The following is a 20,120-nucleotide window of genomic DNA, read 5'->3' on the forward strand; positions in this document are numbered from 1 at the left end:
TCATGCTATGTTGTATAGCTGGTTTCGTTGTTTTGTATAGCTACTATTGTTTATTGTAGTGTTGTTTTAAAATGCATTCTGCTAAACCTTTTACAATTCTGTTAATCGCCGTGACGCAATATTCTTTGTCTTTCTGTTCATAGCTATTTCGTCTATGAGGAATTCCAGTGATATCTGGAAATAATATGTGAATTATTGTGCATGTGTGCACACTGTTTGCTGTACTATTGCCTTGCCTGGTCTTATGTGCCACGTCAAGCTACATATGCAGCTTTTAGTCCAAAATGACCTTCCAGCATGTAAACTGGACAATAAATTGATTTGATTTGATTGATTTCGTCGGACACTTTGAAAATATTATCTCAAAACTGGTTTAGTGATGAGAATTCGTTCCAAGTAGATAGGCCTTGAGAACTCGGCGGGTATAATTCGTAAATTGAAAGATGTGCCACAAAAAATCAATTAAAACGTTACTTATCGTAATTATGGTATTTATTCATTAGGCGTTTTTGATTTCTCGTGGAAGTAATGGCCGCCTCATCGAGTAGTTTTAGATCAAGGATTATAACTGTGCTATCTGCCACAGGCAATCTTTAAAAATTTGGTTCAGCTAAAATGAAACACCCTCGGTATTTGCGCACTAAAGGACATCATGGAACCATTTCGTACAAATCAAGTAAGTGCATGCGCACAACCAAAAAATAGTAGCACAGGCAATAGGCCGGATTACTGATGTTCCCGTGGGAGAAACAAAGATTTCGGCCTTTTATTGCTTATATATTGCAGCTGATTAAACCCTGTGAAGGTGAGGCTGACAGATACGGTGCAATCTGTAAGTAAAAAAAAGAATTTTTTCTTATAGGCCGAGCCAGGTCATGCACACGCGGGCCCTAGCTAAGCTTAGCAATGAACGGCCCGGGCCTGGCTCTCTAACACAGGCCCTGGCCCGGCCGGGCTTGGAACCACGGGCCCGGGCCGGGCCCGGGCTGGTCTCGGTCATGTACCCCGGGCCCGGGCCGGGCTCGGGCTTTGTATTATGGGCCCGGGCTGGGCTCGGGCCTCGTAAAGCTGGCCCGGGACGGGCCCGGTCCGAAAAATCAGGCCCGTGCAGTGCTCTAATTGGCATGGGCCACCAGGCTAATAAAGGTAGTGATAGTACGCGTTTAATAACAGATACGCTCGGGGTTTATATGATGCACCGAAACAGGCAACGGCCAAACGGAGCGAGCCCGAGCAGCAACACAAACGTCTTATTCTTCGTCTTCTGCTGGTGCCCGTATTTCTCACTACAATCACTGCTCGGCGAAAAGGAGCCATCCTGGCGACCTATGGAATAGGTAGCATTGGTGGTCGTAGTGCGGCTTCAGTGTATCGATATGAACAGTTTCGCGTCCGCGACGCCGTTGGTCCGTAGATGGGTGAATAGGCTCAATGACGTAGTTGACCGGGCTGTCTGTCGGAGAAGCCGGTACGGGCCGGCGTACTTTGAGCTAAACTTTGTTGAAAGGCCGGGAGTAGAGAGGGAATGCGGAGCCATACCAGCGTTCCAGGTGAATATGATGTACAACACAAGCCTGCGTCGCGACTATGTTTCTGGCTGGCCTGATCTTGCGCGGTAAGTGAGCGGGCAATCTGACGACATTCTGGCATAAGCGGCGGCTTCGGATAGAGAGTAGAATTCTGAAGCGCCGGGGCGATACAAAAAGAATAGTGTCCATAAACGAGGAAGGTTCGCGACCATAAAGAAGAAAGAAGGGAGAGAATCCCGTGGTAGACTGAGTGGTGCTATTGTAAGCATACGTAACAAAGGGGAAGGATGCGGTCCCAGTTAGTGTGGTTAGCGGAAACGTACATGGCGAGCATGTCGCCGAGAGTACGATTATAAGCGTTCAGTTCCATACCATTCGTTGCGGATGATATGCGCTTTTGGTCTATGGACAATGTTGCATTCCCGGAGGAGGGCTTCTACAGCTTCGGAGAGGAATAACGACCACGGTCACTCGTAGCTCGCGAGCGCGCACCATGTCGAAGAACAAGGTTGCGAAGGATGACAAGCCGACTTCACGTGCTGAGGGCCGCCGGAAGCGCTGAAGTTTTCGGCGTAAGCGCGTGAGATGGTCCACGGCGACGATAACCCAGCGGTTTCCATCTATGGTGTACGGTAGAGAGCGCATACAAAGCAATGCCGATACGGTCGAAAGGACCGGTAGGGACAAGTCAATGGTTGAAACGGCCCTGTAATTCTTGTTAGGTGGGCTCTTGCGGCGTTGGCACTTGCAGCACGAGTGCACGTACTGGCGAACGAAGCGGTACATTCCGCGCCAGTAGTATCGTAGCCGGAGGCGGCATACGTCTTTAGTACACCAGCATGGGCGCATTGCGGATCCGCATGAAAAGACGCACATAGGTCGGAACGTAAATGGTGAGGAATCACTAGCAACGATTTACGGTCGTCGAGAGGTAGTTGCAGCGGTACAGAAGCCCATCACGGATGGCAAAGTGACGAGCAGCGCGCCGAAGCGAGCGGTCGGTTGTGTGTGGTGACGGCTGAGATAAATACTCCGAAGAGAGCTATCAGAAGAGAGGCTATAGGCTGTGTTGGGCTGGCAACGGTGCACGCAGAGTGATGCCCATGTTTGCGAGCTCCTGCCGGACAATGGCTTGAACGAATGGAGCCGCAATCGAGCTCGAGTCACCGGCGTGAACTGGAACAGGCGTCATGGCCTCAGTTCGCGGCGCACAATACGCTGTCAGCTAATCGGTGGAACTGACGGCTGTGCGCAGCCGTGCGGTCTTCGCACGAGGACGTTGGCACGGTGTTGGGAAGCCGGGCAAATGTGTGGCCAATGCGCCGGCTTTTAGCCTGCTCAAAGCGGCGGCACTCCTTTATAATAGCGTCGACTTTAGAACAATTTCTACACATTAAAAGGCTGAAGGCGTCGTCGGCGATCTATTTCAAGATTTGCCCAACCATGTCGTCCTCCGGCATCTCGGCGTCGGCCTTTTGGCATAGCGCTAATACGTCTTCTATGTACGCGACGTAAGATTCAGTAGCGGTCTGCGTACGTGACGCGAGCTTCTTTGTCGCAGCGATCTTCCGACCAATCGGTTTCCCAAGCAATTCTCGGAGTTTTTCTTTGCAGGTGTCCCAGCGCCCAATCTCAGCTTTGTGATTATCGAACCATACCTTCGCAGTGCCTTTCAGGTAGAAGATTATATCTGCCAACATCATGGTACGGTCCCATCGGTTGTTCTTACTCTACGCATTCGTACTCCGCCAGCCATTCTTCAACGTCCGCGTCATCGCAACTGGTGAACGTGCCAGGATCCCGGGGTTGCACAAGCATGACCGTTGAAGTGGCGGGCGCTGATGTAGACGCTGCGTCTCCCGCCATTGCAGACATATGTCCGAAACGACGACCGCTGCGAAGTTTTGTTGCGAGGCGAGACGTACCCCGCACCTCCAGCAAAGTGTGACGGAAGCGAGATGGAGGCGAAGGATATATTTACAAAATATATACACAGGAGGCTATATGGCAAGAGATGTCCGAAATGGCCCAAGCGGTATGGTGTGGTATGGTATGGTATGCCCAAGTGCTAGCGTCTTCATCGTCGTCTTTGTCGCTCTGCCAAGCATCACGTTGATCCATGTATGGATCGCTCCGTAACAATATCTTTCCACGTAGAGTTTGTGGAGGCTGTGCGATCTTCGATAAGGAACAGGTTCAGACGCGCCAGATAATACAGATTTCGAATTAGTACTCCCTCCACTCTTTATTTCAAGGATACAATTGCTGTGGGCGGCATGAAGCAAGGTCAACAGCCTGCGTTGCCTTTGCGCTGTGTCTTCGTACAACTTGTTACAGCGGCCTAAGAATGTGGCTCATACCAGCGAGGGGGCTCGACCACGCAGTTTAGGTATGCCGTCCGCGCACGACGTTGCTACTGTATTGGATGATCGTTGAGGAAGGCACTATGCCGTTTGATGCATTGCACAACTACCGTTCGTTCTTTGCTTACAGTTACAAAAGTTATAGCTTTCGTTGCCATGGTAAATTCTTATGAGAGCGACTTTTATACAATACATACCCGCCAACGCCTCCTAATCGCCCTATCCGCTTTCGCAGCTTGTAGCGCATCTTGAAAGCCTTTTGATATTCGTTATTGTGACACGTAAAATCATAAAAAGAAAGCCTCTGCCCGCAAATCATCTGAACAACCATCCGTGGGCTTTCGTTATCAGGACTACCAGTTACCACTGACTATGGCGCTGTGATGCTGACCTCGATGTTGTAGTAATTGCGCCACAAATGAACATGCCCAGTGCATTTGTGGCGCAGATTGCTAATGCGCCGGATTGCTGTCCTTGAGGAATTCTTGTGATGTGGGTTGGAGTCCGTTCAGCAGCGGATAAATTGAAGATGCGCTAACCATTCGACCACTGACTACCCGGTGAGCAGGGTAGGTGGGAAGATGGTTAGATAGAAACAAACTGTAATGAAGAACAAGAGCGCACAGGCAAGGCCAGCCAAATCGTGTATTCGATGCCTGCAGTGCAGCCGCTGAGCCAGCCGGAACGCGATTGCTTGGCGCGATTGTGAGCCGCTTGGGTTTCCAGCTTTTTCTGCTCTGCGTTGCTTTAGTACAAAACAAACGAGCAAGCATACACACCTAGCACCTGTGAAATGCGTGAAGGGCCCCAAGAATGGTAACGCCATAAAAGAAAAGGTGCAGTCCTTCATTTGCTGAAGCACCACAACAGAGTGCGTTTGGTCCGTTTGGATACAAACATCGCCTTTGTGTCGCTGGCGGGGCTTGGGAGAACCAGCTAGCTAAATTACGTTGTTGCGTTCGACGTTCCAGCTCGAGAGAAGCCGTGAATTTGAGCGCGTTTTCTTTCTCAACAGAGACTTTGTCGTTTGCGCGGCACTGTACCCTTAACACCTATTCCCACCCCAAGTCTCTCCTACCCGAATGCCACGCACGTTGTTCGGCCGAGATTCGGCTCTGCAGCCACAATCAAAGTGACGCCGTGTCGAACAGGCTCCACTGTACCGATGAGTTGCAGGCCTAGTTCGTCGTGCGGCTAATTACGCTCTCCACACAGAGACGCGAAGTACAGCTGCACGTAGTCACGGTTTCACCGGTAGTGGGTTCACAATATACACCACAGGGTGTTCGAACCCGCCACCTCCCAGCTTCGAAGGAACAAGCGTTCATCGCATGTTGTCACGAAGCTGGTGATCACTTTTCAGTTTGCAGATATATATGTGTATGTCGATGCGTCATTGTAGTGTTGCACATTCCAAGTGGCATGTGCCTATTTACCCCAGTTGGTGTCAAAGACGTCCATTGAATGGCGGCACACACACCTGCTGGCACACACACAGTGACCCTAGCTGGCATCCAAGAAGTTCATTGGAGGCCAGCATGGACCGTGTGGCGCATATCCAGTGCTCCAAATCGGCGTCATCTTCGAACAGCGGTGCCTACCCAGTCCCGCATCTTACAGCCACCCATGTCGGCGTGGAAGAGGTTCGTCGAAGAGCGGCACGTCTGTAAACACTGCCACAAACTCAGTGACCCAAGTTGGTCTGATGGTTGGTTAAGAACCCTGTTACCTCAGCACATCAGGCCGATGTGATACACATCCGTCCACTGACTACCCAATGACCCAGGTATGCGGGGAAACGGTTAGATACAATCATAGATACAAACGCAGATAGATAGATATGCATAGCCATCGGAAACTGCGTGAAGCACTCTACGAATGCTAATGCAATGAAATTTAACTAGGCTTGAGCAGAAGCCGTCGAAATCCCTGACGTCTCGCCAAGCTGCTCCGAGAACTTCAAGCCGGCGTCGTCGTCAGTCTTATGTTTTTGCGCGTTTTCTCGCTTATCAAGAAACTTCTCCCGTTAAGAGAGGCTTCTTTGCTGTTGTGGAAGTGAGGTTTACTAATACAGCTAAACTTGGCTTTCCACTTTAGTGTCGCTTTTACAAAGGGAATGAATGAATGGTGCATTATATTTCAGAAAGCATGACTCGTGGCCTAACTACGGAAAAGGAATAGGAGAAAACGGCTAGTGCTGGGTACCCGGCGGCAAGACATAAGGGACATTTATAGTATTGGACAAAAAAGAAGCAGGGAAGAAATTAATGGAGCCCGATCTGTTACAGGCATAGGTAAATATACAAGGTACATAAGCAGGTTTTAAGGAAGGTAGACATGGACAAAATACTAGATTGATGAATACCTTGAGATTACTTGATTAGTTCGAGCAGCATAGGTGGTTATTTGTCTCCGCCTCGATCGTTTCGAAGGTAATGCCAATAAATGATCATCCTCATCATCAAGAATATTCCTATTCGTGAGGGAGAACCTCAGTCATGTGGGCGTACCGCAGGAGCACCAGCGCCGACTTCGTGGCTTCGTTGCCTCTGGCACTGATTCATTCCTCATAGGAGTTGTTGGTCAGGCCATCCAGCGCAGACCTGCGCTGCTCTGCTATGGTTGGACAGTTCCAGAAGGGGAGACGGGTACTTGGATGTTGCGTTTGCAGCAGCCTACGACTGCGCATGCGTGGGCCGCGAAGCTCGGACCACCGAGCCCGCTCGGCCCGCGGGCCGACTGTTGTAAGGTCACGTGATGTGCTGCGGTTGCCGGGAGCGAGCAATGCGACTAGCGGAGTAAAACAGAAGACGAATTTCATTCGCAAAGCAGTTCGTATACATAGTCTTCACGTGACGTCGCGGTGGCAGCATCTCACCGTGAAAGTAGCTCAACACGTGACAGCCATGATGACGTCAGTGCACCATATTATCATGTGTACATTGCTTTGCATTTCGACAGGACTGTTTTACACCGCATTATGGCTGTTATCGCTTTGCCGCTGGGCGCAAGATGCGGCTTTTCTGCTGTCGTGGTGTCCCGCTTTCTTTGTTCACGAAGTTTAGAGACTTGCTAGTACCCCAAGATGGCGGCCAAGATGACGTCACTGCAAACTATCGATACGATACAGTGGTTTACAAAAGACAGACGCGTTGGCCGGTCGCGATAGCGCGCGCGCTACCAACGAAGGCGGTTGTGCAATCGCCAAGCACTTTTTACAAACGCATAGCGTTGTCAATTCGGTAGCTAGTAATTTCTTTTCAATTGGTATTTGTTCTTTACAGAGAAGGGCCTTACACATTTGCACATAGTCGGGGTATACATGCTGGGGTGGAAAGTGTGGGTATTGAAACCACCATTTGAAGGCCCGCCCATCCACATTTTAGCAACATACAAATGCATATGTACTAATTTTGAAGTTGATAATCTGAGAAGTGTGCACGTACTTTGTGGTAGACTTGTTGGCACATTGTACATGTACAGTGCAGGTTACACTTCGATAGAATACTTCTTTAGTGTTAAGAAACTTTAGCTCCGCTTTTCTTTTTTTAGAGAAGGGCCAGTGTTAGGTACCGGGCGGTTATGTATCGTAGAAAGATAGAAACTTGATTGGTGAAAAAAGGAAAAAGGGTTTGGAGAGTAGATGGTCGGAGTCCGCTAGTCCAGGGGGCGGCCCGCTGGCTTTAGCCGCCCGCGAGACCTGATCCAGGAGAACCAGCTGCTCCTCGAGATCCGAGCTGGACAGTTGTTCCTCCCACTGCTCAGAGTTTAGGATTTTCTGTATGCTTACCTCTGTGTTAAGTGTCTGTGGCTTTTGTGTGCAGCCCCATCATACGTGATGTAAAGTGGGGCTACCCTCGCACCAAGGACATTTAACCTTAGGGTACCGGTCAGGAAACATGGCGTTTTGTCCTTTCAGATGCGGGAAAACACCCGTCTGTAGTTTTTGAATATCTCTCGCGTCCACTTCCGCTTAACTCTCTGTGGGAGCTCCGATTTTCTTCTATAGAGAGAGGTCAGTGTTAGGTAGCGGACGATTATGTACCAAAGGAAGTCCAATATTTACGGTGTCACATGTATGAGCTACAATGACTGCTCGAATGCTGATTACCTGTTTCGTTCATCTCACAATAATTATGCACTAGATGCACTAGACACTTGTTACTCTCAATGCTTGTGCCAGTTTCTTGGCCTTGTGTGCGTGCCTGTACAGTGTATATTAAGGGGTCATGTCTTGCTTTGCCACTGTCATCTGGAGCAGCATGCTAGGCGTATGGCTCTAGGGAAACAACGACAGCAGCACCAACAACATTTTTTTGAAGTAACAAAGAACGCACCGCCGCTGCAGTATCAGGGGTACTTTCTAGAACTTCAGTCGAAGTACCCTTACCAGGAATTTTACACATATGTCTCAAAGTCGCATGACGCACCACATGTACGAACTTTTCAGAATAACCAGCTTTTCAGGAATTGCTGTTTTAGAAGCTGACTGCTTATAGTTTCAATGTAAAAGTATTTCTGTACCGCGAAATTTCAGTACTACGAATAACGAGCGTGATTCAGTTTCCATGTCCTGGTTTCAACGTGTCATGTCTGTCTTTGTCGACAATAATGAAATGACAGAGCGCGATCTTGTACGCGTTCCAAAATGAAACGGAGGCGGTCCGTTCCATCGAGCCGCACACGATTGGTCAATTTGATCGTCACGGTTCAAATTGACAAATCGTGTGCGGCTTACGGTTCAAATTGACCAATCGTGTGTGGCTCAATGGACCGGACCGCCTCCGTTTCATTTTGGAACGCGTACAAGATCCCTCGTTTGGAAATAGGAGGTTTATAATAGGTGTCTTTGGTTGCCCGTTGCCAACTCCTACTATTGAAGCACTTATTGAAATGTACGGGGGCAGCAACAACAGCCGTACTGTAAGTGCTCCTGCACAAGCGTTGCAGTTGTGGTTCGCGTGCCATTGCGCAGTGATTACTAAGTACCCTGACATAACAGCGAAGGACATCGATCACTGTTCATGGACATTCACAGAAGCAAGCAAGAAGGCGACAGCCAGATCACGGAGTGTTATCTGACCTGCTCGGGCACTGCGTGCGCTGTTGCTCTCGTTGTGAAGTATCAGATAAAATACCGTACGGCAGTGCCGTTGGTCTAGGATCGAAATAGCTCGGGCTAACAAAACAGATGCTTCTTTAGCATGGGCTCTTGAACTTTAACAGGGCTGCGAGCACCAAGGATCGTTCGCATGTACAATGTAGTCCCTCTTTAAATCGAACTAAATTCATTGGACGTGCAATATTTAGTAGACTGTATTGTATCGCGAAAATGTTGCAGATAGGATTCATTAGGGAGACATCGATGCATCTGCGTCCTCCATTTCATACATCAGTTGTAATCGGCGTTTGATTACAAATTAGGTCTTCCCTTTACGACTGGATCATGTACTGCACGGTGTAAAGTTTTAAACGCGGTGTTTCGGAACACGAAATTTAAAAACAAGGCACTGCTGAATTCAGTAAGGTTAACATTGCATTTCTTATTCGCATGGAACAAGCCATAGCTTTTCCTGGTGATTAAACATATGGATCACTTTCAATATCTATTTTTTTAGTCTACCACATCAGCTTCATTTAATTTGCGCTGCATTAGTGTCACAGACGGTTTGCATGTGCATTCCCCTTCATATCTTGATAACACATAAAAGGATTGGATAGTAGCTCTGTCCAGTATGTCTTTGTAAGTGTAATAGTAATGACACATTCGAATTGTGGAGTCTATATAAACGCTTATTCTTATCGGTTCCTAAATTTGCAGGGTTATATTACTGCTGGCAATACGTTCTAGTTGTCTCTGACGCTGGTGTTCAGGCCCATTCCTGTTTGCCCAATGTGGTATCTTCGACCGCATGACAGTGGTGTATCATAAAAGACTTCATCTTCACAATAATGGTGCCTGTTTGCATGTTCTACATTCCTTGTAAGCAGCTGCAGTCAATGTCTTGCTTTGAGTTCTGCGTTCTAACACATCGTGTTCATGCAAACATTTAAAGTGAACGTTAACAGCTGACTATCGGTTTTTAGTTTCTGGTGTGTGTGTGTGTGTGTGTGTGTGTGCGTGTGCGTGTGTGTGTATTCTTCTTGCGTGGCATTCTCTGTCACAAGAAACGAAGCCAGCGGCAGCATGAGTGTTTCTGAGTCATATATGCATCGCACCGGATCTGTGAAAACTTAGACGCTCTGTAGTCTCAGAGCGAGAGCTCGCCTCCCACTTTGGAGTTTACCCCATACAATGAACAGATCGTTACCGAAACAAACAAATCCTGCAGAATCAACCTTGGGTTGATAGCTTTGTAAGCGACAGCTTGCGCATTACAACAACAGACGCGCTGTAGATTTCAGTGACGAACGCGTCCCTCAGCCACTGAGGTGGACCTTGTAGATAAAGTGGAACGTTTAAGTTTTATTCAGCATTAAAACGTGTCGAATAACAAAACACGTCGTATTCGACCTTGTATAAACGCGCCGCGGTACGATGAGGGATGCGCGACCTGGTTTGAAAATAACCATCGGAAATGGAATCGGTAACTAAACAAAGAAAGCCATCTTTTTATAACTTCCTTATAAACATTTTGACGACACAAGTTCTTGCGCCTGTCTTGTATACCTCGCTGCGCTCGCAAGGCGAGATCTGCTCGCAGATGCGACGCTACTTACGCACGATTGTATCGTGCGAACGTGTAAATATTATGATAAACTAGAAGAGAGAACCTTATGTCACAGTCAGGCTTCGATTTGTATCGGCACTTGGCATGTCAGTGCGAACTCTGTTCGTTGTTGATGGCGTAGTCTGAGCACAGATGGATGAATGGATGCTATTGACCCTTTTCGCGGAGCAGTTTGCTCTATAGGAACCAGATGGCGCTTTCGGCGGCGCGCCATACGTTGCCTCAGCGAATGCGCACGAATACGGAACCATTACTGCTTCTGCCGCCTTACTACTGTGCGATCAGCTGTCGGCAACGCAACTGAGGGTTCGCTTACACACTGTGCCCAATTCATGCTCCAAAATGTGCAACGATAAAGGGAAGACGTGTGCGGTATAGTTAGCTGCATAAATAGTGATTCTCATATTAAGGAATGGAATCAGCCTGTGTCGCCACTGCTACACAAGGACATGCCTCCGTTGTCGGCCCTTCGCGGTGCACGGCTTTCCTCGAGGACAAAAAAAAAGATTATTCATCCGCCAGTGCTGTATAGCTAACCTACAAAGAAAGGACATCTCCGGAACGTCGATTCGACGCTTGCGAAAAAAACCCTAAAAAATGTGAGTGCGCGCTCGTGTCCACGCTCGCTTCTGACTTCGTCGTCTTCTCTTCTTTTTTTGGAGCATAATATTCAACAATACTTAAGAGTGAGTTCCGCTCGTTACAAAAGGAAGTAGCACAACATACTAGAAAAGTCTCGCACGTTATCTACACACATCCACCCCTACTCACACGCAAACTTACGCCCACCCTATCGCCAACATATTAATAATAAGTGAATGGGCGCACACTTGAATCAATGTGCCGAAGCAGGAGTAACGACGACTACACCGGCAAGAGATGAATGTTCGAAGCTGAACATTTCGTGGTGGTCCACATAGTAAGCGAGGGACTGGCGTTAATACGTCTTTGCTACTAGCTACTACAAAGTACAGAACACTTACATTCCGAGCTTTGTGCGCAGGAAGAACAAATCTATCGCTGCAGAGCACACCCGCGAGCGATTAGGCTGAAAATAAACAATCACATAGTGGCCGCACCGAAAAACTTTGCTGAGTCAGAAACATGAAAAGCAGCTGCTTCGAAATGTTTGCCAAATAAAGAACGAAGAGCACACCGATACTTAATTAATTATTAAGTGGAAAGTTTGAATAACTTGGAATGAAGTTCTAGCCCCGCTTTTAGTACAAGCACCGTATACGCTGCTCGCGCCTTTTGGACAAGGCGTAATGAGCTCTGAGAGTACTCAATTACTTGTCCTCTAAAGCTGTGGCCGAAGCGTTCTTGTCGTCCAAACAGTCATCGTTAGCGATATGCGTCGAAACGGAGGTTTGATGCGCCGCACCGGCGTCACGCGCTTGCATTGTAAACATGGAGGTAAGCGAGGTAGCTGGGACAAGCAATGGACGCGTCAGCGCGTGATCAAACATTGCAGCACCCACGGGAGCGCCGGGCATAGGGTCAATAAGCGTCCTCTTTGGAACGGGGTGGGGAGTTACGCCATGATGATTATGATTTATTGGCATCCCCTTTGAAACGGGGCGGCGACAAATAGTCACCCAGCCTGCTTGATTTAATCAGGTATACAGTACATGTTCTTTATCTAGCATTTTCGTATACCTCTCATTATTATTTTTCTTTTTCAAAAATTTACCTTGTACCACTGCCTATGATTTTAAGAGATCAGGTCGTATCCATCTTTTCCCTGCTTTTTTTCCACCAGCACTCTAATCGTCTCTTGCTGATCTCTACGGCTGATCTGTTTGTTTCCTTCCACTTTAAACCCAAGCGCTTCTGGGAGTTGCACGTTACCTACGGCTCTTGCTGGGTGGATCCCGTCGCATTCCATCAGGATGTGGTGAGTGGTTCCTGGATCTTTACTGCGGCATACACATGTCTCATCTTGTTCCGAACATTTGTTCCGATATGTTTTCGTCCTTAGGCAACCGGCTCGAGCCTCAAATAGCAAGGCACTGCCCTTTTTGTTACCGTACAGATTTTCCCTTCTAATTTCTTTCTTCTCATTCTTGTAAATCTCAATTTTCCTTTTTGTTTCCATTCTTTGCATCCAATTCACGGTCTCTCTTTCTCTAACTTTCATTCTGATGACTCCTGGTTGTCTATTTACAGTTTCGATTATCCTGTACTTGCATGTCAACTTCCGTGACCTCTTACTCCATTCTGTGTCCACGGTTTTCATGTAGAGATACTTATGCACTTTAGCCGCCCATTTATTTTCTTCCGTGTTCCTGAGCCTTTCTTCAAAACTAATTTTGCTCTGTGCTTCTCTGACTTCAAAAGAGGCCCAACCCATGTCACACTTCACTGCCTCATTTGTCGTATTACCGCGGGCTCCCAAAGCCAATCGGCCTACTGATCTTTGGTTAACTTCCAAACCCGCCAATATATCCGATTTTCAGCATATAATGGCATTTGCGAATGTTAGCGCTGGCACCATTACTCCTTTCCAGATTCCACGCACCACCTCATACTTATTGTGGCCCCATGGTGCTTTTGTTTCATTATTGCTGAATTCCGCTTCCCCTTTATTTTCAGATTATCTTGGTGGTTGCTTGAGTAATTCTTTCCTTCATGTGTACGCCTAGGTACTTATATTGCTTCACTATGGGTATTACTTGCTGTTGAATTGACACCACGAAGTTACTCGTGTGTTCATTAAAGATCATAATTCCTAATTTCTATGTGCTAAACGTAAGACCTAGATTTGTCGCTGCATTCCCACAGATATTCGCAAGTATCTGTAAATCATTTTGTTGTCTGCTAGTAGCACAATTTCGTCTGCGTACATCAGTCCAGGGACCTTCTGTAGCACCATTTGTCCATTACGCATGTAGGATAAATCAAAACCTATTTCGCTGTTTTACAGTCGTCTTTCTATACCCTTGACGTAAAGCATGAAAAACAATGGTGACAGAGGGCATCCTTGCTTCAATCCTTGGCGAATTACCACCATTTCATTTCCTTTTCTACCTTCCCATACCACTCGTACTTGGTTGTCTCTGTATATCTTCCTCAGCAGCTCCACGAAATCGTCATCTATGCCTTCGTATGGAAGAATATCCCACAACAATTCCCTGTCTACGTTGTCATAAGCTCCTTTAATATCTAGAAATGCTATCCATAAAGGTCTTTTCTGAGCTACTGAAATCTCTATGCACTGAGGTAGTACAAACATATTGTCTTCTAAGAGTCTGCCTGGCCTGAACCCTTTCTTTAGTTCCCCCAATACATCGTTTTTCTCCACCCACTTCGACAGTTCTAATTTTATGGCTTTCATTGCCACTCTATATATCACCGACGTTACTGTAACTGGCCTGTACGAGCTCGTCTTATCCTTATCTCCTTTGTCTTTGCAGATGAGATTTATCATGCTTTCACGCCATCAAACGGGAATTTTCTTTGGTCTAATCACTTTTAAGCGTCTGCCTGGCGTGAACCCATTCTGTAGTTCCCCCAATACTGTCGTGGTAGACAAAGCTCAGGAGCTTTATATAGACGCACCGCGCCGTACTCGGGAGAAGGAACCAGAGAGGCGCCAACAACAAGAATCTCTTCTTCTTCCCTAGATGCCTTCCGGAATCTCGAGCAGCCCGGTTGTCGTCTTTGTCGGCGCGAGGGCGCACTTGTGCACGAATACCGACGTGGCATTACCCTCCCTCCAGAGCGAGCATCTTCCCGATGCTGATCAAATCGTGGCAGAAAGACTCGTAGTTGATAGCTTGGCGGTGTCCACTTCACTCTGAATGATATGGCTTCATGCGCACTACGTGCACTACCTCAGGCACCTGTTGACGGTGTTTCGAGCAGCATGAACCATAACCAACCACCTCGTAGGTCACGTCGCTAATACGGCGTAGAACCTTGTATGGTCCGAAGTACCGGCGTAGAAGTTTCTCCGAGAGCCCTCGGCGTCGGACGGGAGACCAAATCCACACTCTTTTCCCGGGCGTATAAGCGGCAAATTGGTGGCGGAGATAGTAGTGTCGTGCGTCGCGTTCTTGCTGACTAGTTATCCTAATGCGGGCGAACTGTCGTGCTTCCTCGGCGCGTTCAGTGAAATCTGCGGCATCTGTGTCTGAACCATTGCAGTCATGAGGCAGCATAGCGTTAAGCATTGTAGTGACTTCTCGACCATGGACCAGAGCGAACGGCGTCATTTTCGTTGTTTCTATGCATGCCGTATTGTATGCGAATGTGACGTATGGTAAGATTGTGTCCCAGTTCTTGTGCTCCACATCGACATACATGCACACCATGTCTGCGATGGTCTTGTTGAGGCGCTCGGTAAGCCCATTTGTTTGTGGATGATAGGCCGTCGTCTTCCTATGGGCTGTGCCACTCAGCGTGAGCACAATGCGCCGAAGCTCAGCTGTGAATGCGGCTCCTTTGTCGGTTATGATGATCGCTGGAGCACCGTGTCTGAGGACAATGTTCTCGATAAAGAATCGTGCTGCTTCTGCTGCCATGCCGCTCGGAATTGCCTTGGTTTCCGCATATCGGGTTAGATAGTCCGTCGCGACTATGACCCATCTGTTGCCGCTGTCAGATAGTGGAACGGGGCCCAGGAGGTCTATGCCAATTTGAGCAAACGGCGTTTTTGGTACTGGAACGGGGTGCAATAGCCTAGCGGGTTTAGTTGGTGGTGCTTTGCGTCGCTGACACTCAAGGCATGTCCTCACGTAGTGCTTCACCTCTTTTGCGAGCCTGGGCCAGTAGTTGTTTTGTTTGATTCGTGCTTGTGTTCGCGTGTAACCAAGGTGGCCCGAGGTGGTTTCGTCGTGGCAGGCTTGCAAGATTTCGCGGTGGAGAACTTCTGGAACTACTAGCAGATGGCTCTTCCCTGTTGGAGAGAAGTTCTTCCTATAGAGAACGCCATCGCGCAAACAGAATGAAGGTAGACTCCGTGAAAATAATCTCGGCACCTTCGTAGCTCGCCCTTCCAAGAACTCGATCAAGGTGTTGAGCTCTCAGTCGGCTTGCTGTTGCCGAGAGATGGCAGCCGCATCAACAATCCCTAAAAAGCCTGCGCATTCATCCGCATCGGCGCTCGGTGATTCAATAGGTGATCTGGAGAGGCAGTCGGCATCGAGGTGCTGTCTTCCCGATTTGTACACCAGTGTCATATCGTACTCTTGAAGCCGTAAGCTCAAGCTGTGCCAAACGTCCGTACGGATCTTTCATATTGGTCAGCCAGCAGAGCGAATGATGGTCGCTTACTACTTGAAAGGCGCGACCACATAAATAAGGGCGAAACTTCGTAACTGCCCATACGACGGCCAGACATTCCTTCTCCGTGGTTGAGTAGTTGGACTCAGCACGTGACAATGTTCGACTTGCATAAGCAACTACTCTCTCGGCACCGTCCTGCCACTGAACAAGGACAGCTCCAAGGCCCATGTTGCTGGCATCGGTGTGGATCGCTGTTGACGCATCCTCGTCAATGCGAGCGAGTACTGGCGGAGTTTGTAGACGCTGCCGTAACTCGTTGAACGCCGCTTATTGCTCCTGTCCCCATACAAACGCAACGTCGGCTCTTGCGAGGCGGTTGAGTGGAGAGGCGAGATGCGCAAAATTGGCAATAAATCGTCGCTAATAAGCGCAGAGACCCATGAAGCGTCTGACCGCCTTCTTATCCGTAGACCGAGGAAACTTTGCGACTGCTGCAGTTTTATCGGGGTCAGGCTTAACTCCTTATTCACTAACTACATGACCTAGAAACTGAAGCTCTTCAAACCCGAAGTGATATTTTTCAGGTTTCAATGCGAGTCCGGCGGACCGTATGGCATGAAGAACTGACAGCAGCCGCTTTAGATGTTCTTCGAAAGTGGCGGAAAAAACAATCACATCGTCAAGGTACACCAGGCATGTCTTCCACTTCAGACCGGATAAGACAGTATCCATGAGCCTTTGAAACGTGGCTGGGGCCGAGCATCAGCCGAAATGCAGAACCTTGAATTCATAAAGCCCATCAGGCGGCACGCATGCCGTCTTCTCTCGATCACACTCATCTACCTCTATTTGCCAGTATCCACTCTTAAGGTCCATAGAGGAGAAGTAGCGTGCATGCAGTAGCCTGTCTAAAGAGTCATCAATCCGCGGCAGCGGATACACATCTTTCTTTGTAGCATTATTCACCTTGCGATAATGAGTGCAAAACCGCAAGCTACCATCTTTCTTTTTGACAAGCACCACAGGTGATGCCCATGGGCTGTTCGACGGCAGGAGGACATCATCCTGTAGCATCTTTTGAACCTGCTGCTGTATCGCCTCGCGTTCTTCCTGAGCTACACGATACGGGTTCTGTCGGATGGGTCTTGCTGTCTCCTCCGTGATGATGCGATGCTTTGTCAGCGGCGTTTGACCAACTCGCGACGTAGACGAGAAGCAGTCCTTAAACTGTTCAAGCAGTTCCATAAGCCGGTGTCGGTCTGCAGGTGTTAAGCTCGGTCCAATGTCGACGGTGGGTGTGCATGGCGTTGTAGAAGTCTTGGCTTCTCCTTGCCTAGCAAAACAGTCTTTAGTTTTTCTCCACCCACTTCGACAGTTCTAATTTTATGGCTTGCATTGCCACCTGCCAGCGTACAGCGCCGCTTGGCGGCGTCATGGCGGAAAGGGGTGGTTTAATGCCAGGGCGTGGCACTACAGCAGCACTTAGAGAGCCTACATGCAACGCTCTTTTATGTATTATCCCTCACTGCACTAAAAACAAATTATGACGACGAATGGTGCCTGAGACGCGGTATTGTAAAATTTGACCTATAATATTTCATCGTAACTGTTCTTAAAATGAGCTAAAGTCATATTGAACTAAAGTGCTTTAGTTGTTTGCGGACGTGCTTGGAATATCGATTCTGGGGTTCTTGGTGCAAAGACCTCTACCAAGTACTCTTCAGAGAGTCGCAAACTTTGCTAGAGTAATTGAAGCGGCTGACACCTAATTGCCTTTCGTAGGAATGACTTTCTCACGGGACACACACGAATCCTGTTCTTTTCACTGGTGCTGTATCAATGTTATTTACCCCGTAAGTTAAACATGACTACTGTTATGTGATTGTTGTGGAATCACAGTGCACCAGACTTGCATCTTTTTAAGGTCGTGTTCCTGGTGTACTCTTGCTGGATTAGAATTGTGAGCGCGTATTATTCCTCTAATTGCGTAATGCATTTCTATGGTAACCCAACGACAGAACAGTCCGAGCGTCCGTCCATCCTTCGCATTGGACGATCGCTTTCAAGACAGCTGTGGAAGAAGACGACGATGAACGCGCGAGCAGTGGAACAAGCGTGAGGTGGAGTATGCGACGCTGGCATTATCAGCTGCATCGGAGCGAGCTCTGGAAGACGACGACGACGAACGCACGAGCAGTGGAACGAGCGCGAGGTGCAGTATGTGACGCTCGCATTATCAGCTGCATCGGAGCCAGCTGTGGAAGAAGACGACGACGAACGCACGAGCAGTGGAACGAGCGTGAGGTGGAGTATGTGATGCTGGCATTATCAGCTGCATCGGAGCCAGCTCTGGAAGACGACGACGACGAACGCACGAGCAGTGGAACGAGCGCGAGGTGCAGTATGTGACGCTGGCATTATCAGCTGCATCGGAGCCAGCTGTGGAAGAAGACGACGACGAACGCGAGAGCAGTAGAACGAGCGTGAGGTGGAGTATGTGACGCTGGCATTATCAGCTGCATCGGAGCCAGCTCTGGAAGAAGACGACGACGAACGCGTGAGCAGTGGAACGAGCGTGAGGTGGAGTATGTGACGCTGGCATTATCAGCTACATCGGAGCCAGCTCTGGAAGACGACGACGACGAACGCACGAGCAGTGGAACGAGCGCGAGGTGCAGTATGTGACGCTCGCATTATCAGCTGCATCGGAGCCAGCTGTGGAAGAAGACGACGACGAACCCGCGAGCAGTGGAACGAGTGTGAGGTGCAATATGTGACGCTGGCATTATCAGCTGCATCGGAGCCAGCTGTGGAAGAAGACGAAGAACCCGCGAGCAGTGGAACGAGCGCGAGGTGCAATATGTGACGCTGGCATTATCAGCTGCATCGGAGCCAGCTGTGGAAGAAGACGAAGAAGCCGCGAGCAGTGGAACGAGCGCGAGGTGCAATATGTGACGCTGGGATTATCAGCTGCATCAGAGCCAGTTGTGGAAGAAGACGACGACGAACACTCGAACAGTGGCACGAGCGCGTCTCAGTGACCACGTGACGTGTGCAATCAGGCATGCACCACCTTTAGAGCCAGCACTGTGGAGCAGCCGTGGCGCACCTGGCGCCGCCACGTGCAGCAGTTTGCTTGCCTCATCAGTTCACGTTGGGCCGCCTTCCGCAGCAGTTCATGTCGCCGCAGGGCAGTCGCATTTACCATAATGGCGCCAAGACGACCGCAGCCGCGGAGCAGTGCTAGGAGATTATATGTGATTTTTTAAGCACACAACGAATCTAAGAGAGTTTTGAGCGGTGTTGTACAATCCAGGCCGAACCAGCCTTAGGTTGATATTTCTAGTGTAAGCGAGAGCTTGCGCATTTTTAGATCAGCGCGGAAAGCGAGGGCAATGCAAAAAGAAAAGAACACAGGCCTAGCGCTGTCCTGTGTAAGGGCGATAAAACCGACATCTGTCGTCAGGACAATCTGAAAACGGCACAAAAATTGCCATTGGCTGCGACACCACGTCACGAGAGCACCTCGATGGAGCAGTGCGGGTGAAAGAGGACGCCTCCTGTTGCACTAGAGCGCCAGGCGTTTCGTGAGGGGAGAGGGCATCTGTGATGACAGATTCTTTTGTTTAATGGTTTCTAATAATAAATTAATAATAGAACGAGAAAAGAGTTTAATAGAACGAGAAAAGAAAACCCACAAAACAAACACTCAAAACGAAGTCATACTACAACACACATGTAGCTAGAACGAGAATGATATCAGGCAAGTTCGGGCAGGCTGTCCCGTAGGCGACGAGGGGTCGAAATGGGCCAGTATTGGCGGTGTAGTGAGTAGGCGGACGAGGGCAGAAAACGAAGCTGCTTGTTCGGGTCTCTACACGAAAGGAACGTCCTTCTTCAAAAGTTCCGTAAGAGCGCGGGCGATGTCCGCGAAGTTCCGGACAAAGCGACGAAAGTAGGAACATAAACCTACAAAACTGGGGACGTCTTTGGCTGAACGCGGCACGGGAAATTGTTGCACTGCTCGCACCTTGTCGGGGTCTGGTTGAACACCTGCAGCACTGACAAGGTGACCGAGCATAGTTATCTCGCGCCGCCCGAAACAGCACTTGGCGGAGTTCAGCTGAAGGGTGGCTCTTCGGAAGACGGCAAGAACGGCCGATAAGCGGGTGAGGTGGCTCTCAAACGTAGGCGAGTAGACAATCACATCGTCTAAATAGCATAGACAGATGGACCACTTATATCCCCACAGCAGCGAGTCCATCATA

The sequence above is a fragment of the Dermacentor silvarum genome, chromosome 10 (genome assembly GCF_013339745.2).
Source record: "Dermacentor silvarum isolate Dsil-2018 chromosome 10, BIME_Dsil_1.4, whole genome shotgun sequence".
NCBI classification, from domain to species: domain Eukaryota; kingdom Metazoa; phylum Arthropoda; class Arachnida; order Ixodida; family Ixodidae; genus Dermacentor; species Dermacentor silvarum.